This window comes from Perca flavescens, chromosome 19 (genome assembly GCF_004354835.1).
Source record: "Perca flavescens isolate YP-PL-M2 chromosome 19, PFLA_1.0, whole genome shotgun sequence".
Lineage (NCBI taxonomy): Eukaryota > Metazoa > Chordata > Actinopteri > Perciformes > Percidae > Perca > Perca flavescens.
The window spans coordinates 24,797,033-24,822,033 of record NC_041349.1 but is presented as its reverse complement, the minus strand read 5'-3'; the positions used below and the strand labels follow the sequence as shown (position 1 = coordinate 24,822,033).

The following is a 25,001-nucleotide window of genomic DNA, read 5'->3' as shown; positions in this document are numbered from 1 at the left end:
TAAGTAGAGCCTTGTCCTGGTCTTTCCTATAGTACCACTAGATGGACAGTATTCAGTGTCAAACAGGCAACTCACACAGTCATGGACAAATCTATGGATACACACGCACAAAAATTCACCCACGTACTGTATGCACAGGCTAGCACACACATCTCACTTGTCAGCTAAATATAACTTTGGACAAGCTGCCCTCACTCGCAGCATGAGATGCAGCCATGCTACGTTGAATGAGTACAGGTGTTAAGTGTGCGTGTGCTACTTCTCTTCTCTTTGTGTGTGTGTGTGTGTGTGTGTTTATGAGAGAGAGCATCTGCCTCCATCCGACCACGTGACGACTTTGAATAGCCTCCATCTCGGCTTCACTACAATTAGAGTAAAAGTGAAGCGTTGCTCTAAGGCGCCGCAATTAGGCTGAGTCATGTCAGTGCTGGACAGCTCTGATGAAGCTATTAGAGAGCCAGGGATGATGGAGGCACTCATCACCCCCCTCCCCCCCCCACACACACACACACACACCTTAACCACCATCACCATCATCACCATTCGTCACCACAACCCCCACCGCATGGCCCCCCACCTTCCTCCTCCACATCCATCACCATTACCACCAAACTTTCCCAGGCAACTACTCTGAGCAAGAGTCATTCTAACCTGGCAGCTCTCTCCCTTCCATTTTTCCCTCCTCTCTTTTCTGCATCTGTCTCATTTCCTGCCACGGATTCATATTTATTTCGGGATAAGTGCTCTCCATGAATCTTACACCTGCTTTCTCTCTCTCTCTCTCTCTCTCTCTCTCTCTATTTATCTGCCTTTTCCAACTTTCAATCCTTCATCCACTCTCCTTCCTTCTGTTCATCCGCACGTCTATTCATCTTCTCTCTCTAGCCTCCATGAGTGCTTCACTCTCCCTCTTCCTTAGGTGTTTTTTCATCAGTCATGCACCTCTTTTAATAGCTCAATTTCTCTTATTCTCCCCTTATCTTCTCCAATTTGATGCATTTCACCTGGCTTGAATCATTTTGCCCATATCAGTCCATCTCCTTCCCCCTCACTCTTTTATTCTCACCCATTTTAATACCTTACTCCAAAGCCTCTATTTGTTTCTGAAAATGGATATTCTGTGTGGCTTTTTAGGAACTCTGACGCCCTAAAGTATTATTTTAATAGAGGGTTTGGAGATACTGTATGGTATGGTCTCAATATATTTTCAGAACTGTGTTAGCTCTGTGAAAATCTTTTGGTTATTTACTGTAGTTGATCTGACAAATGACTTCAATTTAGTGATATTTTAGTGTAACTAAACAATTTGATGCCTCGTGGATTAAATGCTGTTCTTTTGTGGATCTCTTTAAATGAGTTTGAATTCACTTAGTTTTAGTTCTAATGTCTCACTGTTGTTATGGTAATTTGGTATTATGTCACCAAATATTGGTTTGTTAAATGCATTGCAAAAATAGAACAAATCTGTTGTCATAATGCATCTATAATTATCAGTCCCTCTTGTACACCTCAAAATGTATTCACTTCCTGGAGGACTGAGTTGTATATACTGACATACAGTATACAACAATATACATCGTTTTTAGCTGTGCAATGTGTTAAAAAAAGAGAAATATGAATGAATGAAACCTGTCCAATTTCCCTCTTCTATTCACTCTAAGCTGATCAAATAGTGAGTAGAGTGTTATTTTCCATGAGGTCAAGTTTCTCACCAGTCTTTTATGGAGCAGTTACACTTAGTAGTTGGTAGATGTTAATATTTAGTAACAAGTAAGCTCAATGGAGGGACTAGTTTCTGCAGTTATTTCAGTAATATGCTAATATGTAAATTTTAATCAGCACTTATTATCATAGCCTAATCTGTTTCTCTATGAATCTTTTTGTCTTTCCTTTTGTGTCTCCAACCACTGTCCAGATCACTTCTAATAACATCCAGGTCATGGTGGAGAGCCACAAAGAGAAGAGAACCAAAGGTGTGCTAGTGCCAGCAGGCAGGAAACACCAGCTGAGCTGCCTGGATGACCTTAACATACCTGCACCTGACCACTTTGGCTCCCAGCCACCGCTGGACTACGGCTTCTGTTTCAACAACCATGGTAAGAGAGAGCATGTTGGTGAGGGGGCAAGTGAGGTCTGTGTGTAGGTGTGTGTGAGCTTACTGTTAGAAATTATCACTTTTCTGCCTCCTTAGTGCCCCTCCCTCCATAATTACTTTTAACTTTCTTTTTCAGTGTGTGGGACTAATTGCTCACAAGAACCATGTATGATGATTCCTTTTCATAGGTGTGTCTTACTGATATTACAATTATACTTCCAATTAAAATGTTCTGTATCTTTACTATCCTGTTGTTTCCTGTCCGTGGGGCCCCCTGGTGGAGACAGGACTCACATTTCTGGTCAATATGAACTTAACAGTGAAAACACACCGGCTTCATATAGCTAGTAAAGCATTGATACGTTACATTACATGTCATTTAGCTGACACCTTTATCCAAAGCGACTTACAATTGCTAAATATCAGAGGTCGCACACCTCTGGAGCAACTATGGCTTAAGTGTCTTGCTCAGGGACACATTGGTTGATGTATTACAGTGGGAATCGAACCCGGATCTCCCACATCAAAGGTATGTGTCATATACACTGCGCCATCACCACCTCCAGATACGTGCCTGATCACGCGCCTGGGAATGTGGTAATTGTTGCCTATATGTGGCTGTGTGTGTGTGTGTGTGTGTGTGTGTGTGTGTGTGTGTGTGTGTGTCACTCTCTCTGACGTCCGTCGGCCTCTCTCTCCATGCCTGATCGCGTCTCACTGTGAGAAGTCAAGACAGCCAAAATTACCATGAAACTAGGTGTTTTATTTTGAAATGTGTTTTATTTTTGTATAGTATCCAGCTGCACTGTGGTCTTCCTGTATGTAATTACCTGCCTGGCAAATTTGCTCGCATCTCGCGCAAGAAATAGAGGTGACACCGAAACGATCGCTGCAGCGCGCGGGCCGACACGGCCCTTCTGCGCCCGGTATGAACGGACGGACTGGATAACCTGGGCGCCAAAATAAAAATAGGTGCGTTATTGCAGCTACACACAACGCTTACACGCCCAGTGTGTTTTCACTGTTACACTTTATACGCCCTATTTTACTATAGCTGTATGCTTCATTACATTACGTAAAATGCCAAGGCCTTGGAAGTTCTCCAGTATTGTTTGATAAATAATTTTATTTTCTTTGTAATAATAATGCAAAATAAAAGGGTTGTTTCAACAGGGTCACTGAATTGAAAGGGTTTTAGACCTCTTTCTTTGCTGTAGCTGAACAAACATCCTCATTATGTTATTTTTTTGTTACGTTGCCATTGCATTGTGGTGCCCTGAAAACTAACTTTATTGTTATCAACCCAGGCTTTGTAAACCTGGTAATTGTGACTAATTTAATTAAAAGAGCATCATAATCATTTTAGCAATCTCTTTAGCAATCATTTTAGTTTTCTACACCCCCTGTTCTTCTCTAATCCACCAACCCTATTCCTGTGCATTTCACCATGGTTACAGCCAGTAATTTCCTTGTTCCTCCTATCTGACATTTTATCCTCCTCCATCACCCTTTTCCATCCGCCTTTCCATCTCCCCACACTGGAATTACCCTGATTATGATTATAGCTGTGATGATAATGATAACCACTGCAAAATTGCACTCTCTCTCTCATATCCAGCACCCAGGAGATTATGATTGACTGAAAGGCTGACTGAAAATGTTTCCCCCATCTCACCTTTTTAGATTTCCTCAATCTCTTTTTGTTTCTAGTTTCTTTCTTCTTCTTTTTCATTTGGCTTTTTTATACTTTCCTTGCTCTCTCCACTCGTTTCTTTCTCCACTCTCCAGCACACCTTGTGTCTCTTTTCAGTCTTTCTTTTCATTTTCTGGCGGTCTTTCATCTCTGTTGTTGTGCTCCTTTCAACCTTTCCTGGTCTCTTTACTTCCGCCACTTGTCACAGGCTCTCTCCTTTCTCACTTCTGGTTTTCAGCTCCTTTATTTGTTCGCTTCTCCCTCTCTCCACTCTTCTCATCTCATCTCGTGCCTGCTAATTCTACTGCCACAAAGAAACCAGATAAATTTGCTTTTTAGCCATATTGCATTCAGGATATAATTATAGAGTTGCCTGGCCTCTTGAATATGTGAAGTGGACAACATGAAATGGATTTGTTACTCTCCTTCATCTTTCATTGATGTACGTATGCCCTTCCTAATGCATTTCCTGTTCTTGCTTTCTTGTTCTTTTCCAGTATAACATTGAAATCCATGTAATTTACAAGATGAACAAAACCTAAACAGACCTGTCCTCTCCCCACATGCAGGAGTCCCAGATCAGGCAGATCTACGGTACCATGATCAAACAAAAGCTACATGGGATTAAGGAGGACAAGAAGTCCATTGGAGATTCAGGCTACATTAAAACTGTATTATGCTGTTCCAACTTGTTTTCTTCCCACTCCAGCCTAGACACACCAGACAAATCTTTTTCAATTTTTATTTTAGGTTTGAACTTCTCAAACCACTTTGCCTCATTAAACTAAAAGCTACAAGAAATCTTGCTGCTTCCAGCCCTCCAAATTCAAAAATGATGTGCTCTTATTCATCATGTTGTTTTATTCAGTACAATTATGTTAATGTATTTTACAGTCATTTTACTTATATGAAGGGCTAAAAGCAGCAACATTTCTAATAACTTGTTTTCTGAACTTTTTCTTCTACTGAATCATGAGGTAAAGGGGTGAATGAATTTTCCCTCTGTGGTTTGGAGACACCAAATGTCCTACAACCCTTTGACATACTGTAGATCAGAGACTCTTACCAGATGGAGAATATACCAGGGGAAAATTAATTCATTGTATTTATATAGCGCCTTTCATGAAACCCAAGGACACTTTACAGAATTACAGTGGCTATACTAAGGGAGGTTGTAGGCTGTGGTAAACAAGTGGTGTTTCAGGAGGTTTTTTTTTAAAATGTCCACTGGATGTAGCAATTCAAATATCTGCAGAGAGGGTGTTCCAGAGGGATGGGGCTGCAACACTAAAGGCTCTGTCTCCAAAGGTACATAGTCTGGTGTGGGGAATGGAGAGCACTTAAAGAAACATTGCTGTAGATAACTGCAGTTCGCCGGCCAGCCAATAACCCTTAATACCAAAGCCAGGACCAGTATCTTTAGTGGCTACTGTAAGTCTGACTGAAAGCTGATTTTCTCAATCCTCAACCCGAGCAGGACCCATTAGACCAAGTTAGGTCCCAATGGGTTTGGTCATCAACATCAAGCATGGATCTACATTAACACACATTCTACTGCTCTCCAGTGCTAGTATACATTCTTCAGTTAAACTTCCAGTTCCAAGATTTCAATTTGCTCTTTAGTTTACCATTCACAGTTATATTATTCACATTTCAATGAGGATAAACTCAACTATGTATCTGTTTTCATTCTCTGTCAACCTCCCTACCTCCCTGTGGGTGTTTTCAGAGTCTGCTGAGAGTTCACCCAGGCTTCCCAAAAAACATCATCCTCAGACAGGATCCATTAGTGGGTCAGGTAACAAGTATCTCTTTTGTGTGTATTTTTCTTCTCCCACTTGCTCAATCAAGTTGTCTTACTGCTCCTTCCACTTGATTTTCCCTCCAGACTTGTGATATTATCAGCTGGATATTTGAATATCCATACTGTTTGAGCACTGCAGTCCTATCTATCGTTGTGGGTAATCGCCTCATTATTATCCACTCTACAGCATAAGCATAGATTACACATTTTCTCCCACTACAATAACACATCTTGATATGAGCATGATTTCCATGGGAGGCTTTCAACACAGTTATAGATCAGTATATAGAGAATACATTAGTACTGGGTTGACATTTTTCATGGACAATTAGTTAGTGAAATATTATGGCTCAATTGAAATCATTGCAAGTAATTATATATTTTTTTACATAATTATAGCTTACATTGTCATGGTCAAATCAATATTAATTAAGAGGCAGAAAATGGTATAAACTAATGTTCATCTGCCTTTTTCTATGTATTTCAAGGCCTACCAATTAGAATTTAGGATGCTTTTTTTCAATCTGTGTAAGAAAAACAAATATGTGTATGACACTGAAGTCCACTATCAGATCCAATGGGTGTTAACTTGTCTTTAGCTCCAGTTAACACAGGCTAATACTAGGTGTTAATTGTAAATAATATTTTTGCTGCCTTAAAATACAGCATTGATTGTTATTCTCGCAGAGACAATAATGTGTCTTAGAAAAGCTTCTTGTTATCAACTAGAGAGATGATTATCATTTTTTTGTAAATGTCAGATTGTTTTTGCAAGTAGAAGTTTGCAGCTTTAAAACCAGATCTCTAAATTGTCCAAGAGGCACAATTTAGTTAACCTGACTCCGCCAGATGGATTGCTTCACGTTTGCTCGGCATATCCATCTTGGAACTTTCCGTTGGAGAACTTTTGGAAAGGGGTGAAAATACTGGTTAGCTGATTGCATGAAGCATCTGTCTATCACCTATGTTGGTGATAGACGGGCCAAATCAACCAATCAGATCCACGAAGAGTATGAAAATACAACCACAAGCCCGCCCCTGCTGCTGCAGGCGAAGCATAGCTCGTTAGCTCAGCAAGCAAGCAACATGTCGGTAAAGGATATTTGCCGTTTGTGTAACGAGAATTTAGGAATAAAAGGCACCATTTCAGGTTCCCGGACCGCTGTCTGAAAATACTGGTTAGCTGATTGGATAAACCATCTGTCTATCACCACCTAACCCGCCTCAAAACCAACGCTGATTGGCTCGGTTGTTTGGCTAACGGCTCCAAATTTTCTCTACCTCAAGATGCCAGACTGATCTGCGAGTGGAAAACTGGAGCTCGCGAGATCAGGACGGTCTCACGAGGCTACAATTTAGTTGATTTTGAGGAAATGCTATAATTTGTTCCAGGCATCGGGTGCACTAAAACTAAAAGCAGTTTTTCCAAGTTCAGACCGAGCTTGTGGAACATGAAGTAAAAGCCAGTAAGCAGAGCGAGTCTGATAATGTTCCTCTGAGTAACAGAGAAGTTCTGTATGGTAGTGTTCCAACAAGAGCTTTATAGATAAAGTGATACCAGTGAGCATCTAGTCTTTCTTGGAGAGAAGACCACCAAACAATTTCATATAAAATACAATGATGTGTTCCATAGGCATGACTGGTTATGAATCTCAAGGCAGAGTGATAGACTGAGTCCAGAGATTTAAGAGTTGAAGATGATGCGTGTCTATAAATCACATCACCATAGTCCAAGACAGACATGAAAACTCAACAACCCTTTTCCTATAAATATGGGTAATATGCTTTTGTTTCTGTAGAAATAGTCTGCACACAAGATTATCAATGTGAAATTTGAAGAAGAGCTTTTCGTCAATCCAAATGCCAAGATATTTATATTCTGTGACTCTTTTCAGTGATATACAAGTAATTATCATTTCTTTAGTTTTATGGATACTGTTGATATTCTCTTGGTTTTTTCATTGTAATTTTGGTTGTGGTGGCAATATAGCATTTCCGTTTGGTTTGTTGTTTGTCTTGAGGGGAGAATTTCATATCAGCCTCTTTGGCATTTATATCTCATTGGCATATTATTGATTGCATCTGCTTTCCCCCTTTATTTTACTTTCATGTTTTTTATCATTCCAAAAAAGCACTAGGCAAGATCTTAATGCAAAAATAAATGCACTTTATCAGCCTAAATCAGAAACAGCGTTGCATTCGGCCTGACTGCCTAAATGAAATCCTGCTCTGATTCAACCGCCAATACCTGGTACATTTATTACTGAACACACAATAATGGCCTCACAGATAAGATGAGGGATTAGAGCAGGGGTATTCAGTTATTTCTTTAATATTATTTCGAACAAAAAATAACGATAAAATAAATATAAAAACACAATAAGTGTGTAGCAACACACCAAAAGAAAAAACAATATCTATAAAGTGTTACAAACAATATGTTCAGTCTGTCCGAAAAGGAGCGGACGAAGCCGAACCTGGTATTAAAATTCAAGAGGTGCAGTTACAAAACATTTCTCCTACGGTCCTCATTAATGTCTAAATTGCGTCCTATAGTCTACTGCGACGTCTCTCAAATAAAATCATAAAACAACAGACATATTAAACTTGTATGGAAAACAAATTGCTATATTTAGCATCAATAAAATTAGTCCTTGCACAATGACATTTTCAAGTAAAAGAATACAAAACAGAATCTTCTCAATAAAATAATTTAAAAAGGGCCTATTTTAGAAGAAGTGCAAACAGAGCTTGAGCAGACCTTTTTCTCTTCATTTTTTCTACTTCCTGTCTGTCTCTCCCCTGCCAGTAGTTTGAATCTTGGCTTAAATGGATTCATTGCCATTCTCATGCACATGTGTAGGTGATCATTAATCAGCCTGGATCGGTACTTTGTTCTAATTTATTGACTTGGTACAATTAGTAGCTAGAAAGTAGCAGGTCAGTTGCTTCCTGCATCTCTCTTATGTTGTTCTTGCTAGCCAACTGTCCATGTATGGTAAACAATCAATTTGATTGGTTCAATTGAAGCTATTGCCCTATTAACTGGATGAGCTGCACCCGCGGTCTTTAGCCGTGACCAATAGCGACCGTCCGGGAGGACCGTGGTGGACTTGCAGAATCTATCAATTGTAATATCTTAACTGACAGATTGATGTATACAGCTGGAGATGCTGGTGCGCTTTCGAGACTCCATTGAACACAGTGCGTCACATCCACACACACTCTTATTCATGTTTAAATGGGCACGCAGTGCAGAAAATTTCCCTGATTCATCAATCCACAGCGTCAGTTCCACACATCACATTGTGTCCAGTCAATCTAGCACATTACCACAATCAGTATAAGAGGTCCTCATCTGCTGTACTCTGATGTGTATTTGCTGTGTTCACTGTTGCCAGTTTTATGATTCAGGCCCAGTTAGAAGCTCCTTTGAAAAACACAGTATGATGTGCAGCTAAGAGCTACCCTCTAGTTGAAAGAGAGAAGGCCTTTCAGCACCAGCCTCAGCTCTCTACACACTGCTGTCAATCTGCCACTTTACCACACGCAAATCAATAGCAGTACATTACTATAGAAACAACATGGATCAACACTCCACTGATGGCTTTTGTGTACAGTACATTTCTGTTATAGTACATTTAGTTTGTATGTAGATGTGGGTATTGTGGGTTTGTGTGAATGGAAAATCCATTAAACTTATCTGAACCATTTTTGGGGACAGAGAGTGGAAGGTTGGTGACAATGCTATTCAGATCCACTGATTGTGGAAAAATGAAGGAATTTGGCAGTTAATCAAAACTGTTTGCAAATTTTATCGCATGCTAAATAATATAGTGTCTTTGATGATAAGGAGAAAGAAACTGTATTATTCGTCACATACAATCGTACTGTACAATGTAGTGAAATTCAAACTCTGCAATGAGCAGTGGACACCCTCAAGGACACTTTGACATGTGGCCGGAGGAGCCTGGAATCAAACCACCAATCTTGTGGTTGAGGGCCAACCCGTTCTACCTTTGAGCCACAGTCACCATTCAATGTTAGTAAGACCCTAGTCTGCATCAACGGAAGTACATTTCCAAGATGATGAATCAGTGTGCAAGTGTTTAGTTTACTTTCCATATTTTCAACAGCATGCTTGCTGTATCTGTGTGTGAAGATCGTTTTGTTTTGATCTAAGTGATCGAATCACAAGTGGACAGCTCTAAGTACAAGTGTAAACGCACTCAGGACGTATTGATCCAATCACTCAGACCACATTTGGAGCTGGTCTGGGCGGGGATAACAAATTCGCAACAATGTCCTCCTCATAACTATGGTCCTCCTCACCAGCGAAAACATTACTTCTGGCTTCCATCGTGAACCAACAGGCTAGCTAGCTAGTATATTGGCAGTGCTAGCTTGTGATTTAGAGTGAAGATATGATTGGTCAATTTGACTGTCATTGAAAACTATTGATTGGCCCTCTGTAAATTGATAGTACCAATCACAGAGCTGAAAGCATCGCATTTTCTTCCTAGCAACTGCAGAGACAGCTAAATTCTGATAGGTCAACAGTTAATTTATCTCTTCACATTCCAACACAAACTGAATAGGCAGGGGGTTATTTCCTTAAAAATGCTTTGTTTAGATGTTGATTGTCAAATTATGAATTGATAAAATAAATTTACAACTGACGACTTTTTAAATATAATTTTTTAGAATATATTAGGCCTTCTCTGAGGGCCTGGATGCATATACGTAGAGCGGGGAAGTGAGATCTAATCAGAAGTGGTCACTCAGGACGCATTTGGAGACACATTCTACTACCAAGTGAGACACACTTACTTAGAGCTTTCCACTTGTGATTGGATCACTCAGGACCAGGTCAGAACAGGCCCTAAGTGTGTATTTATCCGTGTGTGTGTGTGTGTGTTTACCCCTCAGTCGGGCAGACAGAGCCTGTCTTAAGAAATTCCACCTCTATCTGAGCACCAGTTATTCCAAGTAGTAGTCAACATGCAGTTCAGACAAGGTGAGAACACACACACACACACACACACACACACACACACACACACACACACACACACACTGGTACTACATCAGTGTTGCACATTCACTGATGTCATGACTACATCTGATGCCTTCAACTCAGGAAATCACCCTAACCTCTTAAGAAATTAAAGCAAGGAAAACTGGAACCACAGACGGAAATGAAATCAGATAAGATCGAACCATGGGCTTATATACCTTTAATCAGTCTCCTGTTAAAAGACCATGGCTCCACTCGCACATTCTTAACGCTGCTGCTTCTTCACCACATATTGCACTGAAGTAGTTCTCTGCAAAGAAAGTGGAATGATCACCGGCACTACAATATAGCAGAGGCATAGAGAGAGATTGTTGTGCCTCAGATAGCAGAAGTATAGAGAAAGATTGTTGTGCCTCAGACTGAGTAAAATACGTTAATTTGCGCATAATTGTAGTGAATTATATTGCTGTAACTGTCTGAACATTAAATATTAATTGTCTCAGACTGCCGCCCTTATGTTGCTGATCTCCACTAAATAGAACACTTTACACAGACGCCATTTGTCACAGTTATTTGCTGTCATCTCATATTTGGTCCCCTGCTAAAAGTAGCTCCCTTCTAACGGCATCTTTGTTCAAGACTCCAATATCAACAAAGTGACATTTTGTATGGGAAGACAGAGGTAATTTGTATTTATTCATCTCTTTGAGATAAGCAGGCTTTCTGTTTTCCTTCAAATCTTGAAAAGGTTGATGGAGCATACTCCTGCTGTACAGTAGGAGTACAGCAGGAGCAGCTTGTTTGTATCCACAACAGAGAAATACTGTACCTCATACTACTTTTCTACTACTGAAGGTGACAAGCTCCACTAGAGCAGTTAGAGTAATGGCTCAAAGACACTTCAGTAGTGTAAAAGCAAGATGCAGACTGTCCAAAGCCCATAAATGTATTCTCCAATCTGAAAGATCCATGAAAGACCTGCTTAACAGACAATGGACACAATTTGTAGTTAATGACTTCCTCAGTTATTTGAAGGAATAACAGGATAAAGAAGTTTGGCCCCTGACTTAATGACCTTAATTACCATTTTGATGAATTACCTCTGCCTTTGTACAGTTAGTTCCTCTCATCCTCTTCAGTCAGCTGCATTACAGAAGGTGATTTTTCTGTCCTTGCCAACAGACATCCAGAAGCACTTTTTTCATCATTCTTTTTTACATAATCAACAATCAACAAGTGTCAGGTTGAGATTGTACCCACTACCGAGAGCAATTTGGTTTAAGTTGCATGGAATTACTTATCCAAGGTCTTTTAGCCCTAAAGCCCAATTTATAAAGTTTCTATTCATTTGGATTGACACTTCCAAGAGTTTGACTCGACAAGTACTTGCTACTTGAATAATTCTGAATTTTAACAGTAGGGTTGTCACTTGGCAGCAACAATATTATTGTGAGTTATGAAGGCCACAGAGTAAACAATGCAAATATGCAAGAATCAAATTGTCATTCGAGACACTTCCTCTCAGACAGTGTGTCTAAAAACTGTGACTGAAAGTCAGCCTCTGCAGTCCGATCGATTAGTTTAATACAGCCTTTGTTTAACTGTCAGATCATCTGCATCAACAGGTCATTTACAAGTTAAAAATAACAATCACACTAAATCAACAGGATCTAGTACAGAGCCCGTTGGAAATGTGCCTGTTTGGAACGGGCTGATTGCTTGGCCTGTGGTATTTGCTGCTTGTAGAATTCTTCAAAACCAATTGTACCCCAAAATTACTTACAGAAGGATACCAAACCACTTCATATGCAACTCCACTGTATAGACTACTACTAACGCAAATAGTTATAGGTTATACAGTACAGGCCAAAAGTTTGGACACACCTTCTCATTCAATGCGTTTCCTTTTTATTTTCATGACTATTTACATTGTAGATTCTCACTTAAGGCATCAAAACTATGAATGAACACATATGGAATTATGTAGTTGACAAAAAAGTGTGAAATAACTGAAAACCTGTCTTATATTTTAGATTCTTTAAAGTAGCCCCCTTTGCTTTTTTAAGGGAAAAAATTCCACTAATTAACCCTGACAAAGCACACCTGTGAAGTGAAAACCATTTCAGGTGACTACCTCATGAAGCTCATTGAGAGAACACCAAGGGTTTGCAGAGTTATCAAAAAAAGCAAAGGGTGGCTACTTTGAAGAATCTAAAATATAAGACATGTTTTCAGTTATTTCACACTTTTTTGTTAAGTACATAATTCCGTATGTGTTCATTCATAGTTTTGATGCCTTCAGTGGTGAAAGTTACAGGCAAACTTACACACTAGTTGCGATGTTCCTGTATGCTATCCGCTTGTGCTCCTGGAAAGCATAGGCGGCGCTAGGCTATTTTTAGGGGTGCTGAAGCACCCCTAAATATCATCTCAGCACCCCTGAAAATAAAGTCCTTATTGTGATAATGTGAGATCGTTTAGTGCTCAAAGTAGTGGCGGTTTTTGACACGGGCGAACCGGGCAGCCACTTAACTTAAATAAATAAATATTTATAAATAATCATCTGTGCTGCGAAGCGTTTTTCTGTTTTCTATCATTTCACTGTGTGGGGAATTGGCCGATCAGCGCCCCCAGCAGCTGCAGGCGCCCTGCTTGCTGAGAGAGGTCAGCACCCCCTACTTTCACAATGAAATGGACTAGTCCGTCCCACAGTGCGCCGCCAAAGATAAACAAACGGTGACAGGAGAAATGGGAAGTACACAGAGACGGAGAAAGACGAGTCTAAACGGTCTAAACCTTTGTGTTATGTCAATGGTCTAAACGCCAAAATAAAAAAAAGTTACCCAAGCGGCTCAAATAAAAGAAAAAAGCGAAAAGACATGTTTTCATGAGTAGCAAGACCTTCATCAGCTCTACTTTGGTAGCCTACACAATGCATTCTCTGTTGATTAGTTAATTACATTTGCCTTCTGGTTGACGGCACAAAGGAGCGAGGAGAATAGAGAGGGAGAAGGGCAGAGAGAGCAAGATGAACAAGGTGAGAAAATGGCTAGGTAGCCTATAAGACATGTATATAGTAGGACTACTGTGTTTTATTTTCTCTTTTATTTGAAGATTATTTTTTAGTTGATTACAAAATGTTTTGTATGTGATTGTCAGTGATTCGACGGAGGGAAGGAAATAGAGGGAGAGAGGAGGATGGGGAGAGAGAGAGAAGGATGGAGAGAGAGTGGACAAAGAGAGGGCCCTGGAAGAACCAGGTGAGAAAGTGGACATATATTATACGGGCAAAAACACTTAAAACATTCCATTCACATTATATTTACATATGCATTTCATGGAGGACTAGGCTCTTAAGAAAAAGAGATGTTGTGTTTTCCCCATCTGGTTCAGAGGCATTATTAGATTAGATGAAAAAGTTGAAAATCAACAGCAGAAAAAAAACATGAATAATCTTGTCTAAAAATATGTTAAGGCTTATTTTACCATTCAAGGTATGTGCAGGGGTGTAGCTCCAAATTCTGGGCCCTGTGAAAGGCATTTTCTATGGGCCCCTCCCTGCAGCCAAAGCTATGAATTCTAGCATATTTTTTGGCCCTCCTCACATGAGGGCCCTGGGCACTCAGTCCCCTTCCCCCCCCCAGTCCAACACCCCTGGGTATGTGTGCTGCAATAATCATGCTTTGTAGTTTCCATCTTTTTTCACAGCAGATGCCTTAAATCTGTTGATAGTTTGTTATAATTGCATATCTCAATCTGTCTATTTCTTTCCCCAAAACTCACAAGAAGTCATGATTTAAGGGTTTAAAAAAAAAAAAAATCTTACGGGAGCATGCCCCCAAACCCCCCTAGCTTAACTGCTATCAACTTTTCATTAGGGGCTGAGCACCCCCAAAGGTCAGATCCTAGAATCGCCCCTGCTGGAAAGTGAAGAAAAGTTTGTTTGGTATATCCAGCAGTCATGTAACATTGGATGTAACGTAGGAAGCAGGAAAAAGTGTACTGGAGTCTAAGCCGGTACCACCCCCTTGAATTAAAAGCAGTGAACAGCTCGAAGTGCTAAAAACAACAGGTGTGACTAATCTTGACACGGTGAGCTACATATCAGGGTTGAAGTGTTTTACAGCTTAGTTTTATACACAGCTGATGCTGCATTTTTTCTACCGTTAGGTCCACCAGCAGCATACGGTCTGGGTTTAGTGAGATCCTTTAGAAAAATATATTAATACTAATTTCTATAGCATGTTTCTGTTGTCTTTCTACCTCTAGATATACAATGCAAAGACAATGTGGTGGAGAGACTTCTGACTCCCTGTTCAGCTACCTGATGGAGCGAGTCAGGAACAACCTGAGCATAGTCCTCGGTATGAGCCCAGTGGGAGAGCCCTTCAGGTAGATTCTGACATTGTTTCTTGTCCTGTATCAGTTGGTACAGGGCCCATCGCCATGGGGGAGCATCAGGGTGCAATGCCTTTTGATGGCACATTTGCACAAAATTGTGATTAAGTGTAATGCTTTGGTTTTATTGGCTTGATTACAAATGCATTGCATGCATACATTACATTGCATAGAAACAAATATTGTGAATATACATAATTGCATTACATTGCACAGTTGCATTTTCAACTCTGAAAACATTAAATTAACTTCACCGATTCCTCCCTGAATTCAGTCCAATATATATATACATATATATATATATATATATATATATATATATATATATATATATATATATATATATATATATATATATATATATATATATATATATATATATATATATATATATATAAAATGAGAATATGAACGAAATATTAATATAGATGACATTTCCATTATTTCCGATTATCTTTTTTTTTTTTAATGATAGATTAACACTTAAAAAATAAAATAAAACAAAAACAGGACTGGCTGGTACACAATATTTTCCTGCCTCCCCTTTTTCTCCTCCCACCCCTTACCTTCTCATCTCTTTGAGTATGCTGTTCTCTCTTGTTTCACACTGTTCTGACCTGTAGTCCTTCATGAGTACATTAACACAGATGAATAGCCCTGTCTGTACGACCATAATTAGAGCAGAAAATTCCATCTGCTAATGTGTTTGGCTATAGTACTCACTGTGCACATACACCAGCTTCCAAGCCGTCGACACACAGGTTTATGAAAAAGAGCACAGTATGAATCACATTTCAGTGCTTCTAGGCTGAAGAGCCTCTGCACTTAACGGCACTTCAGCTTCCCTCTCGCTGCTGCTGATGTGAATTGTTGCCTTAACAACAAGGGCTTACATGCAGGTATTGTATATTTCTGATACATTGTGGAGCACTTTTATAATCTAGTAAAACTCACAAGTAAACAACTCTACTTCACCAGTACATAGGGGTAAAAAAACCCAGCACCACACAAAATCACACACTCAAAAGCCTCTCAGCAGTTTTTTCTCTGTTGGGTTGCAAGGAGGGACGCACGTCACATTGCCATGTTGTGATGAAGTAGGCTCTGGTTGTGATGAACAACTGATCTACAACACACACTGAAAAACATACTGTAATTGTTTATACCATTTAAATAGTAAATTTTTCCAGTTGTACATTCATGTTCAAAAGTTAGTCTGTATGTATACATTCTCTGTGGAGGAAATTTGAACACCAAGAGAGGAAAATGAAAGAGTTGTATTGTCACTGTCATTTTTTCCTGCAGTAGACTACCAGGACTGATAATTAATTAAGTGAAAACATTTTCAGCAGGAAAGGGTGGCTCTTATTGATTTTAAATGTTAGTAATGGCAAATTTAATGTCTGTTCCTTTTCCTTATTCAGATAAACATGTTAAATTGCAGAGATGTAATGTATGTCATGTAAAGCAGTATTTGTTGTGGAATTTTGTAAACTTGTGATGGTTTTCAGGGCTGTACAAAATGAAGCACCCGTTTCTAAGTGAAAACCTTGTTGAACCTTCTGCTGCATACTATATTTCAACTTCCATTTAGCCTTTTGTGCATGTTTTAGTATTTGCAGCATTTCTATATTTGGAGCACTGCTCCTTAATGTTCCTTAATGCATTTTGTTCATTGGGTCCACTGTAATAATAATGCCCATTTAATGTTGACTCAATTGAAATGCACTGTGGCGTTACATCCCTCAGATACATGTAATTATGCCCCTACAGTTCCTCTCAGCAGCTCCTAATATTACATTAAGGACAGTGGGTCGTGTCTCACCATGAATCGGTGTGTTAATGGCTGATTGACGCTTGGTGTCGAGCAAATGAGGTCTAAGCTGGGTGATGCTGTTGCAAAGACCTGAGGCTCGCTGTAATTGGAAATGACAGGGTAGATGCTGTGGCAGAGAGGGTCATCTGTCTGCGCGCACACACACACACACACACACACACACACACACACACACACACACACACACACACACACACACACACACACACACACACACACACACACATTTTTCATTCTCCTTCCTTCTCATGTCACAGTCTCACACACACACACATGCTTTCTCACAGGACACCTCTTTCCCTCTGTCTTTTTTCTGATTCACTCGCGGCCCGGTTGTAATTAGTGGCATAGGGTACTGGTCACACATAATGCCGCTAATTGGACTGACAGGCACCATTACACAGAGCTAATCACCATTCTCTGGGTAACGAGGCGTCCTGGCCCTCTGACCACTAGCTGCTAGCAGGATCCATATCACAATGCCATAGCTCAGAGAGTCCTGCTACACCAATTAACCAGCTAAACTCACTGACTCACATAGTCTGCTTTACCACATTTGTAGGTGGTGCTTTTGAATTGGGTATCCTAAGAATCCTTAAGTAAGACAATAACCTCATCCCTACCTGTACCATTTAACGGACTGTGTTCACAGGGCTGTAATGGGGATTGTAATTAGTGTTGCTAACAGGAGCCGCCTCCTTCTGTACCCAGTGTTAGTCAACTGCACCAGGCTGCTTTTGTGAGTCGCCCAATGATGTCCTCTTGGTGTTGTGATCTAATGTTTTAGTGGCTGGTGTTTCTTACCTCAGTGTGACTAGAGTCTCATCAGCCTTCCTCTGACATGATGAGGCCTTTAAGAGCCTTACGTATAAATAAATGCATCTGGCTCATCAGAGCCTCCAGGCGAGCCAACCTGAGTGCAGCAGCCTTTGAATGAGAGAGGAGAGAGAGAGGGGATGGGGAGAGGAGTGCTGTCTGGAGTGAAGGCAGTAACCTGAACATGGCTGAACAGGAACAGAGAGGTTTTTTTCAGCTTTCCACATCAGGAGGCTTTCATTTTCGTGCCCATGAAACATGACTTGACTTTAATTGCATTCGCAAGCCTCTCAACCAAACCTCATTTGAAATTAGGGTTTTGTAGCCCTTTTCCACAATGCTTGATTTAGCTTGGGCTGTCTTGTAACGTTTTCCCAGCGTCTATAACACGACCCAATGTTGAAAAAACGCATCACATTTAACATACAGATATCGTTGCCATGGCGCCGATGAGTGCAGCAGCCGTAGTACCTGCTCCGTCTGTTTTTTTTACTAAATCTACTAATCAAACCTGAGCTATGTCATCTATATACGACAAAAAGACACTTTTAAATATATGGGACTCATGCCGTCTCCCTGAAAGTTTCACTCCCGATCCAACCTGGCCCAGCGAGATCTTGACGAAAACCAACAACAACGGATACGCTAGCAACAGGTCACGTAGAAGGCCTAGAGGTGGGCAGGCATCAGAAACAGACTGAGGAACAGGGCACACCGCACACCACTACTGCCCAGCATACTGCTAGCTAACATCAAGTCAATAGAAAACAAGCTGGACAAGCTCAGAGCCAGAATTAAATACCAGAGGGACATGCGAGACTGCAACATCATCTGCCTCACTGAGACATGGCTAACACCCTCGATACTGGACCATGCAATTCAACCAACGGATCACCTCTCAGTTCACCGCATGGACAGAACGAGAGAGTCCGGAAAGCCGAGGGGAGGAGTCTCTCGTTAACCACCACCACAGCTGTCATCGTAGCCGGGGATTTTAACAGTGCTGACCTGAAGAGAGTCAGACCTGACCTTTGACAGCACATCACATGCCCCAACAGAGGAGAGAGAACCCTGGATCACTGTTACTCACCTTTCAAGAAGGAGCTTCTTCCCTCAGGCTGTCCATCTGCTCAATGAGAACTGTGGCTAGCCCCCCTCCCACCACCTAATTTTCTCATGTTGTATATTTTACTATTTTTATGGATTTTATTGTTTTTATTGAGACGGAACAGGTACACAATTCAATTCAATTCATTTCACTGCACATTGTACTGTGTATGATTGTGTATCTGACAAATGAATTTGATTTGATTTTGATATGAGAGTGGTATCAATCTTTCTCTCAGCAAAGAAGTGAATATGCGTATTTCCCAAAATGTTAGCTTTGATATTGACCAGCTGGACTTCAGTTTTAATGTCAGTAGGTTGATGTCAGTTGTATTAATAATGCTTAGAATTATTTAATTACTTTTTCATTATGTTAAAGAAGAGCGCATTGCCTCTGCTCTGCTTCTCCATTTATTTTCTGCTTGGAATGGATCACTACACGGCCAGTATGGACATGAGGAATGATTACAGCAACCAATAACTCTTTAAACAAACATCTGGGCATGTGAGTATTTCATTTAATATAATTGTATGACTTGAAAAAAATCACAGAAAATCTATCCTTAAAGTGTTTCTGTCTGTCTATTCAATTTACCAGACACGTGTGTCTATAACAACCACTTTGTCACTCGTGTGTGTGTGTGTGTGTGTGTGTGTGTGTGTGTGAGAGTGAGTGAGTGAGTGAGTGAGTGTGAGAGAGAGTGAGTGTGAGAGAGAGAGTGTGTCTTTCCAAGTTGCTCATAGAGAAATGCACTGAGTTGGGGGAGCAGGCGAACAAGCTGACTTTTAGCTTTTTTAGCATCAGTGACACACGGGAGAAGGTAGAGGCCATGTCTGTACAGCTGGAGAGCAAGAAGCAGGTGGCTGAGTTCCAGAGACATTGACGAGTACCTGTCTGTCATTGTACAGCTGAAGACAGCTAACAAGCAGCAGAAGATAAGACTTGGATAGTACCTTGCCATGTCGTAGCCTTTACATGAAATCCTCGGTGTCACATCTAAAATACAAGTTGTTTTCGCCACCTTTGGCTGTTCTACTTTTTTAATCAAACACCCTATGACCTTTGTGGCAAACTTAGAGAAGAAGATTATGCTTTTTAAACAATATGACAAGACAAAAAATATATCATTGCACAGCATTGTATTGGTTACTATGAAGAACTATCATGTGCTGCTCATAAAATAGTGATCACAGGTTTGGTGATCAGCTGACTTCTCCTCTAGCGCCACAATGAAATTGACAAATGCAGTTTTGAGTGAAATGTCTCAATAACTGCTGGATGGATACATGGGCATTAATGTTCCCCACAAGATAAATTGTAATAACTTAAGTGTTCCCTTAACTTTTTATCTCTTCAAATCTGTGAGTGTTTGTCTCATGTTTAAGAAGAATCCTTTCAAAATTCAGAAAGACAAGTCTTACAGATACAATCATGAATCGCAAAAGGATTTTCCTTTTCAGAGGTAGTCAAAGAAGCTAAAATGTGGCCAGCTGATTTTATTAATCTCTAAGTATCTGGCCTTCTTTTTTACCAAAACAAACTTCATAAATTAGAATCTGACTCAGCAAGAAGTAAACCCTCATCCCTTCACCTTTTTTTCTGTCCTTTTTCTGTCCTTTTTTCATCTAGTATGAAGTCTCTGAATAAAAAGAACATGATCAAGTCCCATGGCTGTCCAGGCCATCATGATCCTCCAGGGCAAAGAGCCCAACTGGGCAGAGGCCAAGAGCCAGCTGGGGGAGAGACAGCAGCAGGATGATGGGATGAATAAGGGAAGGAAATTAAAGGAGAGATGCAGGGAGACAGAGCCATTTGGCCCTGGCAGAGAGGAGATTGGGAGCTGTGGCAAAGAAACAGAGAAAATGGGAGCCCTAAATTACCCTAGAAATGAGCAATGAGTACAACCTACAGATTGTGTACAGTCACACCACGTATAGAGAGACACGAGGGTGAACTACTGTATTTTCTTTATCTTGTTACCTAAAGGATCATTTGTATTATTTTCGACCTTGGGTTTGTTTTTTTGCTATATTCATTTCCATAGATTGGTTGAATTGTTTAATTGAGGCCATTATCTCTGTAGGAGTAGAAGCAAATTTGTCAGCTGAATGGTTAGGATTGCTTTCATCAAACTCCTCTTCACCTATGCAATTGTTGTTGTAAATGTGAGTTGAGCTTTGAAATATTGGTGCAATTGTATAAGCTGTACCCAGTTCCAATCATTTAGGAAGAACTGATCTGTCAGTTTATGAAAAACAAGTTACCCTTAATGCCATACCTTTCTCTTTATACACCTCCCAGATGCCATATTTGCCTTGTTCTGCTTGTGTTTGACACCTAACACTTTCGAATCTTTTAAAGTGCTTCTTTCCTCGCCCCATGTCTGTGGATTGGAACCACACTCATTTTCATTTGGCAATACATGTTTGTTATTGTGGCTTTTCAAAGAGGATTACAGCAGGTGAAAATTCCCTATAAAGAAATTAAGATTCAAAGTCACACATTCACAATAATACCTCCCTTAAGTTCATTTTTTTTATTTGATGCTGCTTACAAAGGAAAATATGTGATTTGTGGAAAATAATTATCTTGAGTGCTGTCAAGTATAATGAAGTTTGCTAGCATACAGGTGAAATGTCTCCCCTCTGACTCACTGAGCAAAATTTTCATCTTGATGATCACAGTCCTGTAACGGTAGAGCCGTTGGAAAAAACAGATAAAAAGACATAAAACACAAAGCAGCTCGATGATTTGGGGAAATCACAAGGAAGGTCACAAAACAAGAAAACATTTCTCAGATTAGCAAATTAATCAAACTGATAGTTACAAAAGAAAGTAACAGCGAAAAAAGAATATTTCCCCTGGTCTGTGTGCCCTTGAAATGTATTGTGAGGTAAATGTTCTTAAACTTTGACAAAGACAATATGTATACACACACACACACACACACACACACACACACACACCCCTATGTACAGTAACTGGTGCTCTCTCTGTCTGCCCTCTCCTTAGGTACATTAAGATAAAGATCCCAACTTCTCCAGGGTTCAGTTTCCTGTCTAAGGCCACGGCGGTGAGGGACTGGAGCATTCAGGGCCTGCCCTCTAACACATTCTCTACTGATTCACCAGACAGTACATTTAAATTGTCATTAAAGGTCTATTGACTGAGATCAGCTGTAGTCCAGTGAGCACAACCCCTGTTGACTTTGGCCTTCCTGCATTTGTTGATAACAATATGACTTAACTGTTATCGCACAATTATCAGCGAAGCAAACGGAGGTGCAGAGTCCTCCACATATATACTAATATTCTGCCCTTCTGAGTGACAGCGAGTAGGAGAAGTGAAACAAACATTTTTAGCTTTAATTATTATATAACTTGTATAGCTTTTCTCCGTGCAGTGTTTTTTTTTGTGAAATCATTGTGCTACATTCAGCTTTGTTTTTCATGTATTGCTATTGTGTACTCAGTGTTATACACAAACAGAAGTTGCTTTGATTATGTTACTGTATGTTGCGTTCTCCCCTTTCAAGATGGCAGCTGATGATGGACCTTCAAGGCCAAGCTCTGAAGTGGAGATGAAAACAGTAAGTCTTGGCTTAGCTGATCTATATATTACTATTGATCTGTCTCTATACTGTTGCAAAGTTGTATTTCTGTAGCAAAATCAAGGAAATGCAGGGAATTATATTCAAATTGGACATGGACTAGAATCTCACTATACAAATGTGTCTGTGGCAAACACATTTTGGCATTTTGTAATTTTTTTTTTTACATTTGTTGCAGTTGGTGACCGTTTTCATCCAGTGTTGTACATTTAGCAGCACAGGTAAGGTGTACACAGAGGATACTGGGTAACAACTTAACATTTCAATAAGAAGTTAGTTGACATTGAATGGAATGAATGAATTAATAGACTTAGTTATGAATGGGTTCCACAGTTGTAATAGGGAAACATTTATCTAAGTGTACTGTATGTGTGGAGTAGAAGCAGCTTTTTAAAAGCAACAATGTTCTGTCTTGATATCACTTCATCCCTTACGCCTGCATTAAAATAGTATGCAAAGTGAAATTTCTCTTCCCATTGTTGCTACTGGTTGATAGTGTCAATGGGCGTGTGTTAAATGTACATGCACAAGTTGAAAAGCCTTTATTATCATAGCTATGCCATTAAACTGTTGGGGAATCCATTCTCTTTATGTGGACTGCTTTGTGTTACATTACAGTCAGACCCAAGTAGCATTCCCCCCTTGTTTTTCATGACGTGTACAACTCAATTTTTGTCCCCTGTAGGCCAAATATATACATATGTTTGCCTCTGGCTGCATATTTCCAACCACTTCCTATGCATTTCTTGCAAGCTTTAAATGTTGCTTTGCTACCCAGCAGGTAGCAACAAATAGAAAACTTGGAGCAGTTGAGAGTGTTTACAGAATGCTTTGTACAGGGAACGGAAACTGCTGCAGCTTCAATCCATTGATATAATTAGGGGGGCACCATTCCTCCGTTTGCCACTCTAGGCAATCACTAATGTTGCCTCTGCCACTAGTTACCTCCCATGTTCTTTCACCACACTCTTTCTCTGTAAAGCAGTTTAGCCTCAAACATTAACAGGTTGAGGAAAGTAATCAATGTATTGAAAACATGTTGCCAGGCATGAGAACATGAGCCTGTATAGACACATTTATAATGGAAACCAGATTGCCTTACGCTGTTAAATGCATTGCAGTAAAGTGAATTATGGTCATTTTTATTTCCTCTCTAGTCGGTAGCTGCATTTACATGGAGCAGTTTATTTAAATTGAATAAGAGCTCAATCAAAATAACAAATGCCTCATTGCATCAAATTAGCTCATTACAAAATTCTGAATTTTAAAATTGTTGGTTTAAAGATTTTACAATTTGTGTATTTCCAATAATTTAAGCATTAGTTTGCTTGAGGTAAATTGCTGAATGTGATGGCCTTATGCATGACAGATTTTTGATTACTGAGTGTGGGGCAAGGAAACAGGACACTTTAAAGGCACAAACTGGGATCCAAATGTAAAGAAAGGTGTCATCCGACTACCAAAATTAAAGATTGAACTCTTCTGTCACTCTCAAATTGATTTACAGGTCTCTTAACATTAGAAACTACATCTTAATTGAACTTTCCTGATGCTGTTGCTGTTTAGGTAACAAACGCAAAACAACCCTGGACCCTGAAGTACTACAGTATGTACATATTCCTTTAGGTCCTGAATGTGTCGTCTGAGAGAGAGAGAGAGAGAGAGAGAGAGAGAGAGAGGTGGCTGGACTATCAAAGAGCGAGAGTGAGAGGGCAAAGGAGAATGAGTTAGTAAGTCACCTAACTATTTTTCCATCCCGATCTTTAGGTCATCATCGTTCTCTTACACCACCTTCTTTTCAAAAGGTCCGTCTCCACAAAACCTCGCCTCTCTCTACTTTCTTTTCTCTGGACAATTTCTTCCTAGTGGGTGCCTTTCAGACAGTTTCTTCCTCTTTGGTCTTTCTGCCCTTTCATTCTCTCTAGGACCTTGCTCTGCTTCATGGCTCCCACTTCATTCAGCTGCCAGTTAACAATATAGCCACAGTGTGACATTTAGGGACAATTGAGTTGTGGCAGTTATAGATTGCGACTGCAGCGTTTCAGAGTGATGTATTTGTCTAATAGCCGAGTCGTCTGTTCCTTCTGACTTGACGATAATCAATAACCCTTTCTGTGTCTTTGTTCATCTATATACCCATCCGTTGTGGTACAAGTATAACCTCAACTCGCATAAAGTACAACAAAATTCATTTTAAGAACACATTTACCCAAAATATAAATAAATGCTTAATTTTTTTTACCAATGGGAAAAGTCCAAGCCAACTCACGTGATTATGAAAATGAACAAACAGAGACAAACCCTGCTGTGCTTTACATCAGCCTATCACTATGGATTATACGTCATTTCAGCTCGTTCTGGTAAACTCAATATACTTGACTTTTTCAGTACTTAAGCAAACACAGTAGTAAAAGGCATTTTACAATTATTCTTTTTGTCACCATTGTACATATGTTTAAAACATATGTAAACAACAAACCCACCATCATTGCTACCACAGAGGTGAGGTGTGAGGATGAAGGGAGTATAACTGAAACTAACAATTATTTTCATTGTCGATTAATCTGTTGATTAGTTTCTCGATTAATCAGTTAGTTGTTTGGTCTAGAAAATGTCAAAAAAT

At 39.9% G+C, this 25,001-nt stretch overlaps 2 long non-coding RNA genes across 3 annotated transcripts in view; both read left to right on the top strand.

Annotated features, from left to right (window-relative positions):
* LOC114545951 (uncharacterized) overlaps nt 1–4,470 on the top strand; it is an 83,394-nt gene extending 78,924 nt beyond the window's left edge. The window contains exons 14-16 of the long non-coding RNA XR_003690961.1: nt 1,916–2,096; nt 2,232–2,283; nt 4,358–4,470. This is a non-coding gene — a long non-coding RNA (uncharacterized LOC114545951). The remainder of the gene's footprint in view (nt 1–1,915; nt 2,097–2,231; nt 2,284–4,357) is intronic.
* A 17,279-nt stretch (nt 4,471–21,749) lies between these two features.
* LOC114545868 (uncharacterized) lies at nt 21,750–24,102 on the top strand. Of its 2 annotated transcripts, XR_003690947.1 has the most exons (4): nt 21,750–21,841; nt 22,304–22,357; nt 22,557–22,599; nt 24,005–24,102. It is a non-coding gene; the product is annotated as an uncharacterized LOC114545868 (long non-coding RNA). The 2 variants fall into 2 exon arrangements; XR_003690946.1 differs by lacking the exon at nt 24,005–24,102 and having other exon boundaries at nt 22,557–22,623.
* The last annotated feature ends 899 nt before the right edge of the window (nt 24,103–25,001 follow it).